Here is a 17885-nt window from a genome sequence, read left to right as displayed (position 1 = left end):
ACCTCCCCATTGGCCCTGCCCTGAGTGTGACAAGGTGCACCGCCCCAACCCCCTGATCCGCCCTGCTCTGTGACAGGGGGGAGCTCCTCAACCCCCTGATCGGCCCTGCTCTGTGCATGACAGGGGGGAGCTCCCCAACCCCCTGATTGACCCTGCTCTGTGTGTGACAGGGTACAGAGCCCCAACCCCCTGATTGGCCCTGCTCTGTGCATGCCAGGGGGTGGCGCCACAACCTCCCCATCGACCCTGCCCTGAGTGTGACAGGGGGTGGTGCCCCAACCCCCCAATTGGCCCTACCCTGATAGTGACTGAGGGTGGCATCGCAACCTCCCGATCCGCCCTGCTCTGTGCATGATGGGGCGGCGCCCCAACTCCCCAATCGGCCCTGCTCTGAGCCTGACCAGGGGCTGCACTTAGGGATTGGGCCTGCCATCTGCCACCCAGGAGCAGGCCTAAGCCAGCAAGTCGTTATCTCCCGAGGAGTCCCAGACTGCGAGAGGGCACAGGCCGTGCTGGGGGACCCCCCTCCCCTGCCCCCCGATTGCACAAATTTTTGTGCACCGGGCCTCTAGTATTTATATAATATATATTATATTAACAAGGAGATATACATTTTTTATAATTATAAATGGTTTCAAATACACTGAAGAGTTCAACCTTTCATCAAATATTATCTTTTTTTGTTGTTAATCCTCATCTGAGGATATTTTTCCATTGATTTTAGAGAGAGTGAAAGGGAGGGGGAGAGATGGAGAGATAAACATCAATGTGAGAAAGACAATTGTTGGTTGTCTTCAGCATATATCCCAACTGGGGCCAGGAATCAAGTCTGCAACTGAGGTATGTGCCTTTGACCTGAATCAAATCAGAAACCCTTCAGTCCGTGGGCAACACTCTATCCACTAAGCCAAACAGGGTAGGGCCAAATGTTATCTTTTAAAACTGATCATAATTTTGAGAATTTGAATATTCTCCTGCAAAGGAACAACTCATACCATATTAATATGGAATTTAGAAATAATAAAACACAAGTTTTACATAACAGTTAATAAATCAAGGTTTTAAAATTCAATTTAAAAATGAAGTCGCCTTGTAGATTTGTCAAGTAAATTGTTCTTGGTCAGCATAGTTATGTCATAAAAGTCATGAAGCTCCTAGATTTTGCAGAAGAGTGATGAAGAGGATGGATTCACAACATTTGAGGGCAGTCCCGCATACTTTAACCACACCATAAGCTACTTAACGAAAGGACTGGGTCAATTGTTATAACAATGGGCACAATTAAAGACCCAAGAATGATTTTTCTGAATTTCATTGAATAATGAAGTCCAGTTAATAAATGCCTTCAGATCTGTGGAAAATCTGGCAGAAATCCCTTTGCATAAGTGTTTAAAATTAAAATTTACTCTTTCTGGACAAAAAGAAAAACACAACAGATTACCTTAATTGAAATAATTGAAATGTGCCTGGCAGTTCAAATTATTTATAGATATAGGAGCTTTCAAGTTTTAATGAAACATGTTTAGCACTCACATTTTGATAAGAACTTTTTGCAGCAAATTCTACAAAGATAGCCTGAAAGGTGAAGTTTGATAAAAGGAAGGAAATCAAAAGCTGAAAGGGATTTTCTGTCATGTCCACTGTGCTGGTTTGGGCATTTCTTTGCTTCCCTCATTGAAGCAGGGTGGACCTGCCCTGTGCTACTGGCACCAGCTGGGAAGCGAAGTGGTTATGAGGATTGTGTACCTGTAGGTTGCAGATAGGAAAGGGAGGACCAGAAAGAATAACTTACCAGCAGGAGTGGGAGATCAGCAGATGTCAGCATAAAGACATACTTTCCCTTGGTTTCCCTTTAACCTAGCTGAAAAGATTGGGTCCTGCCTGTCACTCATAGAAACACAGCTGGAGCTTCCTCCCCTCCAAAATGCCTACTTCCCCCTCTAGGATAGCAGCACGTAAAGCTATATATGGAGTAATTATTTCATGCCCCAGATATCACCTGTCCCCCACTCCCTTACACATGCCACACCCCCACCCTCAGGATTCGTGTTCTACATTTCTGAGGCAGCAACTTAGATTTTGCATTTTTAATAATCTCTACAGATCATTCTGATGAACAGCCAGGGTTGAGAACTGATGTCTGAAGGGCTAGTAACAAATGTATGATTTTTGAATCCTTGAATACTTGTTTTTTCTAAGTGTGTCCTAAGATTTTACTGTTTCTTTTCCTGAAATGTATTTGTTGATTTATTGAGTCATTGATTGATTTATTAGTTCATGTATATACTGAGTCTACTAAGTCCCAGGAATTGTACTAAGTGAGGCTAAGGAGGGTACGCCGATAAATAAGAAAAAATTTTAATATAAGATGACAGCTATGACTGAGATAAATTCAGCAACGAGGGGGAGCTCTTAGCCTAAGGAACGCAATCATGGCATGACTAAAACATGAATGGGACACGTCAGTTTGGGCAGCACGGGTGCCCCTGTCCTTGGTGCTGAACCTGCTGCGTAGGGTAAGGACATTTTCCCCTAACACCTGGCTTCTGATGATTTCTCTGCTACCTATCCACTAATTTTGAACCAGCTGAGGAGAGAGGTAGAAAAAAATGAAGGAATACAGATATAATCAGATTAAAGAGGTTGTTGGAGGGATAGCCACTGAGTTATTGACTCAGTGATGTGGGAATTTGGGGAAGTAGGGAGTAGAGTCTTCAAATTATTTCGAAAAATAAAGTTTCTGCAGTACATTATGGAATATTATACTTATGAAACCAGAGACCTTCCAGAAGTACTAACAACCTGAAATCAGTCCTGAAATGACATCTTTAGGTGAAGGGGTCAGAGATTCCAACAGTCTGTATCCTCCTCCAACCCTGAGCAGGGTGTATTACAAAGCTGTTAGTTCACACTCTTGCCATTGGTGACATCTGACACGTGGCACTGGAAGGCACAGCCACAGGTTCCCCCGTGACACGCTGAGAAGCAGGGGCTGAACAACTGCTGAAGCACAGAGCAGCCCGTTCGCGCCCTCTGAGAACCTGCCCCTCGCTGTCCGCCCTGCCTTTCTGGGGCCAGATTTTGGATCCAAAGGCTTACTATTAGATACACCTGGACTAACAAACGAAAACGGATTTATTAAGGAAAATGAGTGCCAACATGGCCTGGAATGGTGAAACGAGGCAACTTTCAATACGTCCAACGTGAGAACCACACACGATGTCTTTCTTACTTGAAACATTGGAATCAAAATGTTAATTTCCGACGAGCACAGACACAGAGCATTTTGACGAACTCTATCTTCATGAGGAAGAAAAATGTTCACTTAAGACAAGTAAAATGCTCTTTTCTTTGGCTATTTTGAAAAACTTACTAAAATACCAGAGTTTCAAATTCGCTAAAAAACCCACCCTTATCCTGATCTAACTACTAACATCAATCCTGAAATAGGTAATGTGCAGAAAAAAAGCAACATCTAAAAATTCCACCTCCCCTCTTCCCACTCCAAAGTTTCATTTAAAATACATTGGGAAATCTTTCTTTAGAGCAGCAAATGAATGGCGTCTCGGGTCACTCAGCTACTAACAAACCTAAGACCTTAGGGCAGAAGCAAGCCAGGCGCTTAACTGTGCATGCTGGGATTCCTAGTTCAGGTCGCTTCCGTTTTGAAGAGGAGTCTCATGTTCATACTGTATCTGTGTACGTGCTGCCTCCTAGTGGAGCTCGGTTGGAACTGTTAAGTCCAAGTAGAAGGTGAAAAGTGGAAAGCATTTTACAGCTTACTTAGGATGTGGAAATCATTTCCTTCACTTTAAGTTTAATCTCTCTCTAAGTCCTTGTCGTTTGTTTGCACCTACTATGTGCTGTTCTGAGGTTCACAAGATATAATAAGCCAGGCCCTGGACAGTGTGCACAGTGGTTAGAGCCTCGGCCCAATCACCTAAGGGTCTCGGGTTCGATTCCCAGTCAAGAGTAGCAGATGGGTTGCAGGTTCCATCCACGGGTGGTTCAGGGCTTACGTGGGAGGCAACCAATCAATGTGTCTCTCTCACATTGATATTTCTCTCACCCCTCTCTCCCTCCCTTTCACTATCTAAAAATCAATGGGAAAAATATCCTCGGTGAGGATTAACAAAAATATTGAGCCAGAAATTGCCTGTGGAAGATAGCAGCAACAAAATAGAAGGAATCCAGGTCATTGAAGATGCTGGGGCCTTCCACCAAGTAGATTGATTTTTTATTGATTTCAGAGGAAGGGAGGAGAAATAGAAACATCAATGATGAGAGAAAATCATTGATTGACTGCCTCCTGCACACCTCACACTGGGGATCTAGCTCGAGCCCACACCCTGGGTATGTGCCCTGACTGGGAATCAAACCGTGACCTCCTGGTTCATAGGTCGATGCTCAACCACTGAGCCATGCCGGTGAGACCCTAGATTGTTTTGAGTTAGGGAAATAAAAATTGTCTAGTGGTTAAGGTATAGTTGCGGTTATTCTGTCACGCTCAGTTTATTCTAATCACTAATACGTGTTTAGTCATTGATTGACTGCCTCCTGCACACCTCACACTGGGGATCTAGCTCGAGCCCTAGACTAACTCCTCTGGAGTTTTAAGTGAGGCAGAAGAGAACAGGTATCAGATCAAAAAGAAGGGACTAGGTCAAGTGGGCCCTCTATGCTAGGCTTAATAACTGGCATTTTATCCGGCATTTCATTGGGCAGAATGATTGTGTAGGTTATTTGTGCATGTAATATAGAAGTTGGCTTACTCAACACTCACCCCTTTTCCATGCCTGTTACTTTCGAAAGGCCAGAAAGCAAAACTCTCAATTCCTGCTAGAGTTGGCTGGCCAATGAAATGTAGTCTGGAATTTCTGAGGGCTTCTCTCTTAGAGAGGTGAGGCTTCTCTGAAAGGCTTTTGACTTTTGCTCTCCCGACTCCTTTCTCCTGGAATGCAGCTATGATGCCTTGGGACACAGCAGCCACTTTGTGACTTGGTGTGAGGTCAGAGGCACACAGTAAAGACAGCAAGGTAAGAAAAGGGACCTGTTTCCTTGAAGACGACCTCAAGGTAAGAGCCCTAGACTAACTCCTCTGGAGTTTTCATGTGAGAAAAATAAACTTCTTTAGATTCCCTTTTTCCTTTAGGTTTTTTGTTCTTGGAGCTAAGTGTGTTCATAACAGTCATAGTGCTTGAGAACATTGTGGAGTCAGAAAGATGAAGGTAGGTTCCTATCTCTTCCCCAGTTAAGTCACTTAACTCCCAAACCTGCTTTTCTCACCTGTGAAATGAAGTTAACTATAGCACCTACCTCAGGGAAGGAAAGCATGTAAAACCACCAGCACAAAGTGTTCCATTTGAACTTAATGTTATTATTAGAAATGAAATAATGGATAGCAAAAATTGTCCTTTAAAAATTTTTAAAATAAGAATATTAACAAAGAGAGAGAAACTATAAAAAAAAGAACCAAACAAATTCTGGAGCTGAGGAGATTGAAAAATACACTAGAGGGGCTCAACAGCAGACTTGATCAAGCAGGAGAAGAATCAACAAAGTTGAAGACAGGTCATTGGAAGTTATCCATTCAGAGAAGCAAAAAAGAAAAAAAAAGTGAAGAGCCTAAGGTACTTGTGAGACATCAGCAAGTGGACCAATATATGCACAGTGGTACTGCCAGAAGATAATGGTAAAACACTTCCCAAATCTGAGGAAGGCAATGGACATCCAAATTCAGAGTCAAGCAACATTCTACTAGACTGGACACCTGAAGACTGACTGTGTTTTTAATGGCCTCAAGGTAGTTTTATTACCCAGGTGTGCTTACCTACTAATTTGCATTCTTTTTATTCAGTAGAGGAGCAGATATTGCAAAGAATCAAATCTGCAACTCTGTTATAGTGTCTTGTTTGGGTAAGTGTGGAAAGGAGAAACAACACTCCCAGGGTACAGACCTGGGGGAGAAGAGAGGATTTGAGGGACAATTTCTTCTTAGCCCCAGAAATTGCTATGATAGTATGTTAAGCAAAAACATGCAATACATTGACTAAAAATGACAGCTATGATGTACTTCATAATTTCTTTCTTGGAAATGAATCTTACCAAAAAGGCCTTGAAATGACTAACTCTGTTCTGAACTTTATGTAACTTGTTTTGTGCTTTTCCAGTCTTGTGATACAAAATATCGGATACTCTCTGAAATCATAGTCCTTGACCTCATAGAGAGTCATAGAGCCCTTTGAGAAGATGATAAAAGAAAGTATAAACCCAAGTATCCTAGAAAAATGAATCCGCACACAAGCTAACCATTTTTCAGGTTTTACAGCCTGCATGAAGCTCATTCACAGATGCCTTGAATATGTGGGGCTCAGGTTTAGAACACGGTATTTAGATAGAAACTCTGGTGCCGTTTCCTCGTCTCTAAAATAAAGGGTAGAATGACATAGTAATCCTTTCACCTGGGAGTAAAGAGCAATAGAGTACATAATTCAGGAACAAACAAACCAATTTAGAGTGCTTATATAGGAAATGGGCTGGGTGGGTAACAGAAAAGTTTTGTAGTTACTACAGTAAAAGGAAGATTAAGACTAGAAAATAAAAAAATGGTCATAGCATTTACTATCCCATAACAATTTAAATCCAGAAAGCATGTGCATTTTTCCCTAGCAATTACATCACTTAAAAATATTTTTATTATTGATAGTATTACAGATGTCCCCCATCCTCCCCTCCTCTACCTTCCTCCGGCCAGCCCCTCCCCATCCATGCCTTCACTTCCCTATTGCCAGTGTCCACAGGGTATCAGTTCTTTGGTGTATCTCTTCATCTCTCTACCCCCTCACCGAGGCATGTCAGTCTGTTCCATGCCTCCATGCTTCAGATCTTATTTTGTTGGTCGATTCATTTTGTTCATTAGCAAAATTCTAAATATTAACAAATGAGACAGGAGAACCAAAGATATCCTAAATATCCTACCAGAAAAGCATTAGTTAATATTATAGGAGTTGGATTCAGTACTAATTACTGACTGAATGTTCAAGGTACTAAACAAAGAATTTATAATTTTGTTAAGTTCCATGTGGATAATGCTACAGTAATACAAATGGATATAAGTTAAAGTTTCCTTCAATAACTTTATTCTTTAAAAATATATAAATAAATAAGACAGTTCCACTTCTTAGTATGACATTCAAGACGACGACATTGCTATCACCTAAACTACTAGAATGCCTCAATCTCCTGTTCCTTCACCTTTCAATCTAGTGGCAAAACTAAAACAGAACTGAAATTAAGTTGTACTGTGACATAATCGCCAGGCATAGACACATGAAGTAACAGCGGAGGAATGCGGGGCCCGGAAAAGTGACAGGTGACTACTGCATCTTGCACTCCGGCAGGTGCTTTTCTGAGAAGGCCTGACAAGCAGCTGACTGAGGATCCACATTCTCCCCTCCAGCAGCTGGCTCTTCTAAGGAAAGAAAATAAAAAACAGAAGCAACCTTATTTAAAAAATACACAAAACTCAAGTACAACTGGAAATGCAAAGGATGTTAAGACAGTGGAGATATGAAAAATGAAACATGGCAACATGATCATTAACATCCTCATGTCCAGTCATGAAAAAAGGTGTATTTCACTTCATCAGAGACAGAGAAGTTTATTCTCCATTTTCCCATACAATGAATTGTGAGAAGAACCATGCTGTATATAAAACCAAGGAGTGATAAAGTCATATTTGATTTCATAAATTTGAGATAAAAAGTGAATCAAACATGGATTAAGTTTTTCTTTTGTCCTAATTTTAGAAAAAAAAATGGTGTGTTAAAACAGTTTAGAGAATATTGAGACATCTTTGGAAAACTCTGAGCCTTTAAAAGCACTTCAGCTGCATCTATTTGTTTATGAACCGTATACAGTACAGCCAACCCTTGAACAACAGGTTTGAACTGCACAGGAAAACTTATATGTGGATTTAAAAAAAAGTTTTTATTGATTTTTGAGAGAAAGGGAGGATAGAAACATCGATGAGAGAGAAACATCATCAATTGGCTGCCTCCTGTACTCCCTTGCTGGGGATCGAGCCCCCAACTCGGCACTGAGCCTCACTGACTGGGCTACATGAGGATTTTTTCAGTGAATAACTATAAATTATTTTCTCTTCTTTATGAGTTTATTAACATTTCATTTTTTCTAGCTTACTTTATTATAAGAATACAGTATATAATACATATAACATACAAAATAGGTGGTAATTGACTATGTTACCAGTAAGACTTCCAGTTAACACTAGGTTATTAGTAGCTGTTTCTACAGGAGTCAAAAGTTACTTGGATTTTCGAATGTGCAGGACGGTCAGCACTTCTAAACCCTCACATTGTTCAAGGATCCACTGTAAATCTAGCTTAACTGCTCTGGCCAGTCATCTCAAGTTCTTGAGATAATTAAAAACTGACAAAATTTTTTAGACTGTCATTTTACTAATTTAAGTGGGACTATGTCTTTTAATTCTGAATCGGTAAGTTTTTTTGATTTGTATATTCCTCCAGCCTACTCTTTTGTTAATTTCACTTTTGTTCATTTCACTGAAAAATAGTACCAGAGAGATCTGTTATTGATAAATAGACTGAAACAGATTTATTTGTGGTTGGATTGCTTCAGGCATTGTCAGATAAAGAGAGAAGGGTGGTTATAAAAATTTCTATTTTTCCAAACTCTTCTAAAATAGTGTGTATGTATACAGCAAAAGTTCCATATAAGTGTTAGCTAATGGAAGGTCTTAAATGGTTGTTAAATACTACTCCATGAAGTGAATAGTTTAAAAAAAAATTCAGAATGTTCTGTGTCTTACAATACCCCCAAGAGCATGTTCAGACTGCTGATGACAGAATTTGGATGTGTGGTCAATGAGAATCGGTTTCTTAGAATAGGTAAGATTTCTTCATCACAAAGCAGAGCTCTGATAAACCCTGACTAGATGATTTGGCAGGTGCCTTTCTTGGTGTACGATTTTGTTGCTTTAGATGTCTACAGCTGTGTAATAGGGCGTTTCAGACGGGCAGACACACTGTCACACAGGGCTCAGCCCCGCACACCTGGGCACGCTGAATGCCATGTGGTGAGAAAGACTACAAGCAACACATTACAGAGCTTCCCTTGCCATGACCACCTAGTGCAGCACCCCTGCAGAGCTGGGAGTGAGCCTTGACACCGCCCCACTCCCTCCCACCAGGCCCCCAGCACTGCTGACTTTACTTCCAGATCTCTCCCATCTGCCTACTTCTCTCCACCGCTGGTGCACTTGCCCAAGTCCACACTACTGTCATTCTTGCTGAGGCAACTGTCAGTGTCTTGCTCTTATTCTTTGCTGGTTACCTCACAGCAGAGGTAATGTTTTCAAAATGTGTGACTCACTATGTTCCCTGCCATTATTTAAAATCTTTCAAAGGCTTTCTCTACATGCTTTCAGGAAGGAGTAAAACTCCCTCTGTGTGCTCTAAAAAGCCCCACAGCTTGGCTCTTCTCTCTCCCACTTCCCTGACTTCATCCCCACAGGCCAGTGCTCACTGTGCTCTGGCCACCAGTGTCTTCCCAACCTTCCCTGTTGTGGTCCCTCCTACTGATAGGGGACCCATATCTGATAGAGCACCTGAATTAATCTGAAAAATAATCACATTATTTTAAATCTTAGAACACATATATTTATGTGAATAGGGTGTTACGTTTTTCTTAGAGTTTCCTTTCCAAGGCCTGTGCGAAGCGATTGAGGAGGTGACTCAGCTGTGAATCCAGCAAGCAGAGCCAATAAGCATGGTCAGACCAGGAGTCAAAACATCATCTCAGCAACATCATCTCATCGCCTGATGTCTACAATAGCTGACGTCTGTGGACCCCCAGGCCTGCAGGTAGCACTAGCCCCTTCCCCTTTATAATCCTGTCCCCTGTACCTTGCTGGGAAGGCAGGATTTGATGCTTGTAAGCGCCCTGTCTTCTTGGTCGGCTGGCCTTTTCAATAAACGCCTAGTATGATTCAACCCTTCCTTCATTATCGGACACAGCGACAGGCAGCCCAAGCCCAACTGGGGTTTCCTGGTAACATTACCCTGGGGCTGTCACTGTTCCATCTGCCTGAATGCCTTTCCCTCTCCTCTTTGTTAAGCTAACTCACACTAACCTCTTACATCTCAGTTCCCTTCTTAAAGGAGACTGCCTTAACATTCATGGAACAAAAACCTACGATAAGCCTTAGAGTCTGGTGCACTCTTAGAATGTTACCCTTTGTGGACTGCTTGATTCCCAACTATACTGCAAACTCCAGTGCGCGGGGACCATGTCTGGTTTTGCTCATCTATGTACCATCGGGGTCTAATGTGTGGCACATAGTTGGTCAAAATATTGTTTACTGAATGAATTAATAAGCAAATGATACAAGCCAATGAATATAATGCTATTGGGACTACTGGCCCACTGAATGGATGAGAAAGTCTTTTTCAGTAAAAGTTTTGTATATAGGGCAGTGTCTTTACGTCCTTGAGAGAGTTGCTTTGTCTATCTTTGGGAAAAGCTTGAGGGTTTAAGAGGCAGAATAAAGTCTTCACTTGGAGCGACTGGACCTCAGTGCTGGGCTTTGGAGAAACTCTCACAAAGACAGCAAATGAAGGCTGTCACACCACCGGCTCACCTCCTCCTTCTCGTCAAAACTTGCCCTTTGGGGCCACATAGTACAGTTAAGTCCCAACTGTTACCCCTGATTCCCAAGGAACCAGTACATATTTACCCACCTGGACAAAGGCCTAAACCTGAGTTATCAAAATAGCGAACTGGATGGGGTATCGGCTGTCAAAAAACCGAGATTTTGGTGATTCCTTTGGCACAGGATCTTGTAAATTCTGCTCCTTGCACTGAGAAGGTGGTCGGTGTCTCTTTTCAGAAGCTGTTCTTTTTGGAGTCTTTGGAGAATTCTCACAAGTTACATCTTTGAGAGCCTCATTGGAAAGATGATGATTATTGCTTAAATGGGGGGTGGTGGGGGAAGAGGAAGAGAAAGAAGACTGTAAGACTACAACAAACCAGATTCCTAAATTGGATTTCCTTATAGACCTCGAGTAGCCAGAGATGCTACTTGATCTCACCAGGACCCAGCTTCAAATCCTGCAGTGGAGATCATCCTCCTATTACATCTAGGATACCACCCAAACTTCCTCAGAAAGATCTATGAGGGCCTGTGGAATCTAGCACCTATGGCACCTTATCTTGCATTTGTCTCATTCTCTATGCTCTGGCCACAGTGGATGTCTTTCAGTTCCACCTAACTGGTTATTCTTTCTCACTCACAGCTTGTGCACATGCTGTTCTGTGGGCCCAGGAGGCTTACCGATCCCTCCTTTTATCCAGCTCAACTTGTACTCATTATCCAGATTTATTCATAGATTAGTCTCTTGATCACCAGCTTTCTTTATCACTTAAAGTTTGATCCTCTGGTAAACTCTTTCATTTGTTTAACAACACTCATTAGAAAGAATTAGTTATTTGTGTAATTATTTGATGCCTATTTTTCTTCTACTATATCATTAGTAGACTAGAGGCCCGGTGCATGAAATTTTGTGCACTGGGGGTGGGGTGTCCCCTCAGCCTGGCCTGCACCCTCTCACAGTCTGGGACTCCTCGCTCCTTACTGCCCACCTTCAGTGGAGGCGGGAGAGGCTCTCACCACCACCACTGCACTTGCCAGCTGTGAGCCCGGCTTCTGGCTGAGCGGCACTCCCCCTGTGGGAGTGCACTGACCACCAGGGGGCAGCTCCTGCATTGAGTGTCTGCCCCCTGGTGGTGTGTGTCATAGTGACTGGTCGTTCCGTCGTTTGGTCTGTTTGCATATTAGGGTTTTAATATATAGGATTAGCACAGGATTCTAATCTTTGGTAGAAGCCAAATAAGTTTGTTAAAACTGCTTGTAAAGTAAAAGGAAGCAGGTTACAAAAATGGTCCTAAGGAGTCCTCTATTGAGTAAGGACTTATGACTTTGGTATATGGACATGTAGTATATTTAAGCTGCCCCCTCAAAGATCTCTGTTCACATCTTGGTTCTTGGCTTAGTCAAAAAGAGGTCAGTTGACTGATAGTAAACATCTGGACTAGTGTTACCATATTCTTATTCCTTTTAAAGGAGACACATTACATGAACTCTAAAAATTACTTTCCCCATGTTCGAAGGGTTGCTAATTGCAAAAAACATATATGTATGGATATATACTTTCCTCCCCAACATGTAACAGCCATAAACATAATTTCTGTACCATGTAAGCAGCTCTTACCTTAATGGTTCATTCTTTTGGTGTATTAGCTGTTCATTTTGCTGCTTCAATTTAGAAATTTCCTTTTTTAGTCTTACATTTTCACTTTTCAAAATAAGAGCTTTTGTGCTTTGTACAATGCCATTGCCACCCCCACATGTGAGGGGTTTATTGGAAGGTTTAGAATCATTAACTTCTAGTACAACTGTGGGAGGCAAATAAAGGAAACATTACTAAATGCAATAAGTCATTCTAAAACCCAACACATCTCAACCACCATCTCCTTGGAAATCATCCTTGAATTCCTTCTTCTTTCTGACTTCCAATGCCTGTCCATCATGAATTCTAAATATCTCTAGATTTCTTCCCGCTGTTCTCCATCCACCAATTTTGCTACCATAATCCTGCTGAAGCCTTTCCCCATGACTGCACAGCAGCAACCCTCTCTAATTAGAGTTGTCCTCCGCTGATCTATCTCTTGCATCAGAGGAATCACCTGAAGGGCTTTTTCCAACACAGAATGTGTGTGTGGGGCCCACCCAGCCACTCAGTGCACTGTAAATACTCAACACATACTTGTTAACTAAACAAACCTTAGAATTATGTTAAAGCATATATTATCCTATATTCTACACTATATGTATAAAAAAAGTGGTATGAGGAATTGTTTTGTAAATTTTAGGTAAAACTGCATAAAAATGTGAGTAGCTTAGAAGAGTCCACTAAATAATTAGAAATAATCACTGATAATTATAAAGGGGTTAAAGTGTGAAGATACTCAATGTCCATTTTGTTTTGAATTATTTTGATTTCAGGCACAAGGTATACCTACAAATCACTTACTATTCAAGAACCATTATCCTGACCCTAATGTAACAACAAAGAGTCCTCGTTCTATTTTTACCCATTGAAGTTTCCCATGTAGGAGCTGCAATAGGCAGTAGGGACATTCAACTAAATTATGTTCTAGACAACATCTTTAACACTATCTCTAATTTCTTTTTTAAGTAAACAGACAATACACACAAATACCATCTTACATTTGCTTAACATTTAGAATATTCATTGTGCTTTCATACACCACTTTTAGCGTGATCCTCACATGTGTACACACTTATGCTAGAAGGTCAGGTGTGGTCCCCTCGATTTCTCACAGCCATTAAGTGAGGGCAATCAGTTGAGAGCCCTGCCCCTGACTTCTGGTTCATTGCTTGGTACATTATATGAAGCTGCCCAAGTACTGTTCAGCAGTCTCTCTTGGAAGATGAAACAAAAGAGATAGGGATATGGAATAAAGTATAGTTTGAGGAATGTATATGCAGAAATTTGATTATTAGATTTGATAACTATACCTAAGATAAATTTTAAAGAGTTTACAAGTAAGCATAAACCCTGTATTTTCAGTATTAAGAACAAGTAGGATATTTACTTATTTGTATTATGCACTGATTATATTTTACTATGTATAATATTAAAATCTATTAAGATATGTTTGGATTTTTATTGGGAAGGTACTTCTATCTTGATAGTTAAGTCATTCTTTTATAGTACTGAATATCTTCCCTAATATGTAAAGATCTGATAATGCAATGGTAAAATTAATATTTTTCAAGAACCTATACTGGGTAAACAGCTGACATTATAGGAGATGTCACAAGAGAAATATAATTGCAATAAATACATTTTAAAAGCAGTTCTTTCTAAATTAGTGATTTGTTCTTGACTATCACATATATAATAGTAGTTCTCAAAATGTATAAGTGTATTGAGAAGTAAAATGGACAGGACCTGGAAATACCAGCAGTTTCTACTTACTTGAGGTATCTTGGGCTTGTTGATTTCTTCTAAGATTTTCTCTCAATACCCTATAGCTTCTTTTTGATATTCTACAGTGGCTTTTGTAGAAGCAATTCTAATGAAAACAACAATAGATATATGTAAGAACCCAGCAACTAACTTTTAATAGAAGAATACACAGAACTGCTGACAAGAATTTTCTATTAAGGTATATCACACTGACATAATATCCTGGTATCATGCACTTTGTAGCTATAATACCATCAAATTGGAAGTATCCTGTTTGCTTTCAGGGGCAATGATTTAACATTGAGAAACCAACCTTTTAAATTTGTGGAAGCTCAATAGCTATTAATTGGATATTAGTTTCATTAAAACCAGTAGTGTTATCAATGGAAGACTGATTAGAATGCATAAAGATTCAGAGTGCTATCTTTTGGCACAAATTTATATATATTATCATTAAATATTTATTAAAGATTTATAGGAAGAATAAAGTGTTAGAAATCAGAAGGGATCTTGAAATCTTCTAATACAAATCTATCCTTTTATTGATTATTACTGAGGAGCAGAGAGATTAAACAACTTGCATATTGATATATTAATAAATGGCAACATTATATTTCTCATTCAGGTTACCCAACTTTCTTTTGATGTTATCTTCATCATGCTATACCACAATGAACTTGAGGCATGCTAGTATGTGCAGTATCATACATAGATAAAGCAACAAGAGGACATGCTTTTGAGCACTAGATACTATAATTTCAAAGGAATTACAGGGTGTGGTAAAAGTAGGTTTATAGTTGTGAATATGGGAAACAGTTTATTCTTGTAATATTAATTATTGTATTATTTTCCATATGAAAAACTGTGAACCTACTTTTGCCCCACCCTATACAACCTTTACATAAAAACACAATAGGAAGAACAAATGAAACTGAGAAGCAACAGAAACCTTAGTCAAACTGCTAAATACAGCTTCATTCTTGAAAGAACTTTCTTCAGAGAAACGCCAAAGTTTTACCAACATTAGACAGTTTTCTTAAAAATATATACATGAATCTTCAGGATTTAAACTGCTTCTTTCAAAAAACTCCAGCCAATTCATCCAAAATAGGAGCAGCCACTGCCACCCAGGGTCCAGCCACTGAACGATTCAACAACTAGTAATGTCAGTGAGATCAAACATGGGTAGACAAAGAAACCCCCAAAGGAAAGAAAAGGAGGACTCGCCAGAAAAGCAGCTAAGTGAGACAGAGATATGCAACATGACGGAAAAAGAATTCAGAATAAGGTTCCTAGAGTACATGCACCGGATGTTCAAGAAGCAAGAAGAAACAGATGAAAAACTCAACTACGTATGCAAGAAGCTAGAAGAAACAGGTGAAAAAATCAACAACTTAAGTAAGTCCCAAGAAGAAATGAAGAGCGACATAGCTGCAATAAAAAACACCATTGAAAGTATCAACAGTAGACTGGGAGAAGCGGAGGACCGAATCAGTGAATTAGAAGACAAGAAAGCAAAACACACTCAAACTGTACTGCAAATGGAGAAAAAAATTAAAAGGCAGGAGGAGAGCCTAAGGGAACTTTGGGACAACATGAAACGAAGCAACATACGAATAATAGGGGTGCCAGAACAACAGAAAGATGAACATGGATTAGAAAACCTATTCGAAGAAATAATATCAGAAAACTTCCCTGAGGTGGGGAAGAAAAAAGTCACACAAGCCCAGAGAGTCCCAAACAAGGTGAACCCGAAAAGACCCACACCAAGACACATCATAATTACCATGGCAAATGTTCAGGATAAAGAGAGAATCTTACAGGCTGCAAGAGAGAGGCGGAAAGTAACATACAAGGGATCTCCCATTAGATTATCAAATGATTTCTCAACAGAAACACATCAGGCCAGAAAAGAATGGACGGAAATCTACAAAGTGATGCAAAGCAAAGGACTGAATCCAAGAATACTCTATCCAGCAAGGCTATCATTCAAAATTGAAGGGGAAATAAGAAGCTTCACAGACAAAAAAGGGTTAAGGGAGTTTATCACCACCAAGCCAGCCATGCAAGAAATGCTAAAGGGACTGTTGTAAAAGAAGAAATATCAAGCTCAGAAAGAAAACAGCCACACACACACACAAAAAAGAAATGGCTACAAACAAGTACCTTTCAATAATAACTTTAAATGTAAATGGACTAAATGCTCCAAATAAAAGACACCGAGTGGCTGAATGGATAAAAAAACATGACCCATACATCTGCTGTCTACAAGAGACCCACCTCATTGGAAAGGACTCACACAGACTGAAAGTGAAGGGATGGAAAAATATCTTCCACGCAAATGGAAAGGAAAAGAAAGCTGGGGTAGCAATACTTATATCTGACAAAATACATCTCAAAGTGAAGGCCATAACCAGAGATAAGGAAGGCCACTTCATAATACTAAAGGGATCAATACAACAAGAAGATATAACCCTGGTAAACATATATGCACCCAATGCAGGAGCACCCACATACATAAGAAAACTTCTGGAAGATATCAGGGGAGATATCGACAATAACACAATCATAGTAGGGGACTTTAATACACCACTGACATCACTGGATAAATCCGTTAGACAAACAATCAGCAAAGAAACAGCAATCCTAAATGACTCACTAGATCAGATGGACTTAATTGACATCTTCAGAACACTACACCCCACAGCTGCGGAATATACATTCCTCTCAGGTGCTCATGGGACATATTCAAAAATAGACCACATATTGGGTCACAAGCAAAGTCTCCACAAATTCAAGAAGATTGAGATCATAAAAAGCATCTTCTCAGACCATGATGGCATAATGTTAGAAATAAACTACAATAAAAACAACCCAAAATACTCAAACACTTGGAAGCTGAATAGCATGTTATTAAATATTGATTGGGTTACCGATGACATCAAAGAAGAAATTAAAAACATCCTGGACACTAATGACAATGAAAACACAACAATCCAAAACTCTGGGACACAATGAAAGCAGTCCTGAGAGGGAAGTTTATAGCTCTACAGGCCTATCTCAAAAAACAAGAAAAAATGGTAGTTAATCATCTAACTCTACAACTCAAAGAATTAGAAAGAGAGCAACAAGAAAACCCCAGAGTGAGCAGAAGGAAGGAGATAATAAAGATTAGAGCAGAAATCAATGACATAGAGACCAAAAAAACAATACAGAAAATCAATGAAACCAAGAGCTGGTTCTTTGAAAGGATAAACAAGATTGACAAACCACTCGCCAGGCTCACCAAGAAGCAAAGAGAAAGGTCCCAAATAAACCAAATCAGAAATGATAGAGGCGAAATAACAACAGACCCCACAGAAATACAAATGATTGTTAAACAATACTACGGACAACTCTACTCCAACAAACTAGACAACCTGGAGGAAATGGACAAATTCCTAGAAAAATACAACATTCCAAAACTCAATCAGGAAGAATCTAAAAACCTCAATAGGCCAATAACTATGGAAGAAATTGAAGCAGTCATCAGAAAGCTTCCAGCAAACAAAAGTCCAGGGCCAGACGGCTTCACAGGGGAGTTCTACCAAACATTCAAGGAAGAACTAAAACCTACCCTCCTCAGACTACTACAAAAAATTCAAGAGGAAGGAACACTTCCAAGCTCATTCTATGAAGCCAGCATCACCCTAATACCAAAACCAGGTAAAGACAACACAATGAAAGAGGATTACAGGCCAATATCCCTCATGAACATAGATGCCAAAATCCTCAACAAAATCTTAGCAA

General features: G+C 40.1%; 2 long non-coding RNA genes across 2 annotated transcripts; both read right to left on the bottom strand.

Moving 5' to 3' along the window:
* Positions 1 to 6598: 6598 nt before the first annotated feature.
* On the bottom strand, positions 6599 to 10836 carry LOC111824310. Its single transcript, XR_002827384.1, has 2 exons — positions 10782 to 10836; positions 6599 to 7471 (listed from the first exon to the last, which is right to left on the bottom strand). It is a non-coding gene; the product is annotated as an uncharacterized LOC111824310 (long non-coding RNA).
* A 3-nt stretch (positions 10837 to 10839) lies between these two features.
* On the bottom strand, positions 10840 to 14202 carry LOC106695356. Its single transcript, XR_002827383.1, has 3 exons — positions 14106 to 14202; positions 12312 to 12495; positions 10840 to 11010 (listed from the first exon to the last, which is right to left on the bottom strand). It is a non-coding gene; the product is annotated as an uncharacterized LOC106695356 (long non-coding RNA).
* Positions 14203 to 17885: the final 3683 nt, after the last annotated feature.

This window comes from Myotis lucifugus, unplaced genomic scaffold (assembly GCF_000147115.1).
Source record: "Myotis lucifugus unplaced genomic scaffold, Myoluc2.0 scaffold_1149, whole genome shotgun sequence".
NCBI lineage: Eukaryota > Metazoa > Chordata > Mammalia > Chiroptera > Vespertilionidae > Myotis > Myotis lucifugus.
The sequence above is the reverse complement of the archived record's forward strand: the minus strand, read 5'-3'. Positions and strand labels throughout refer to the sequence as shown.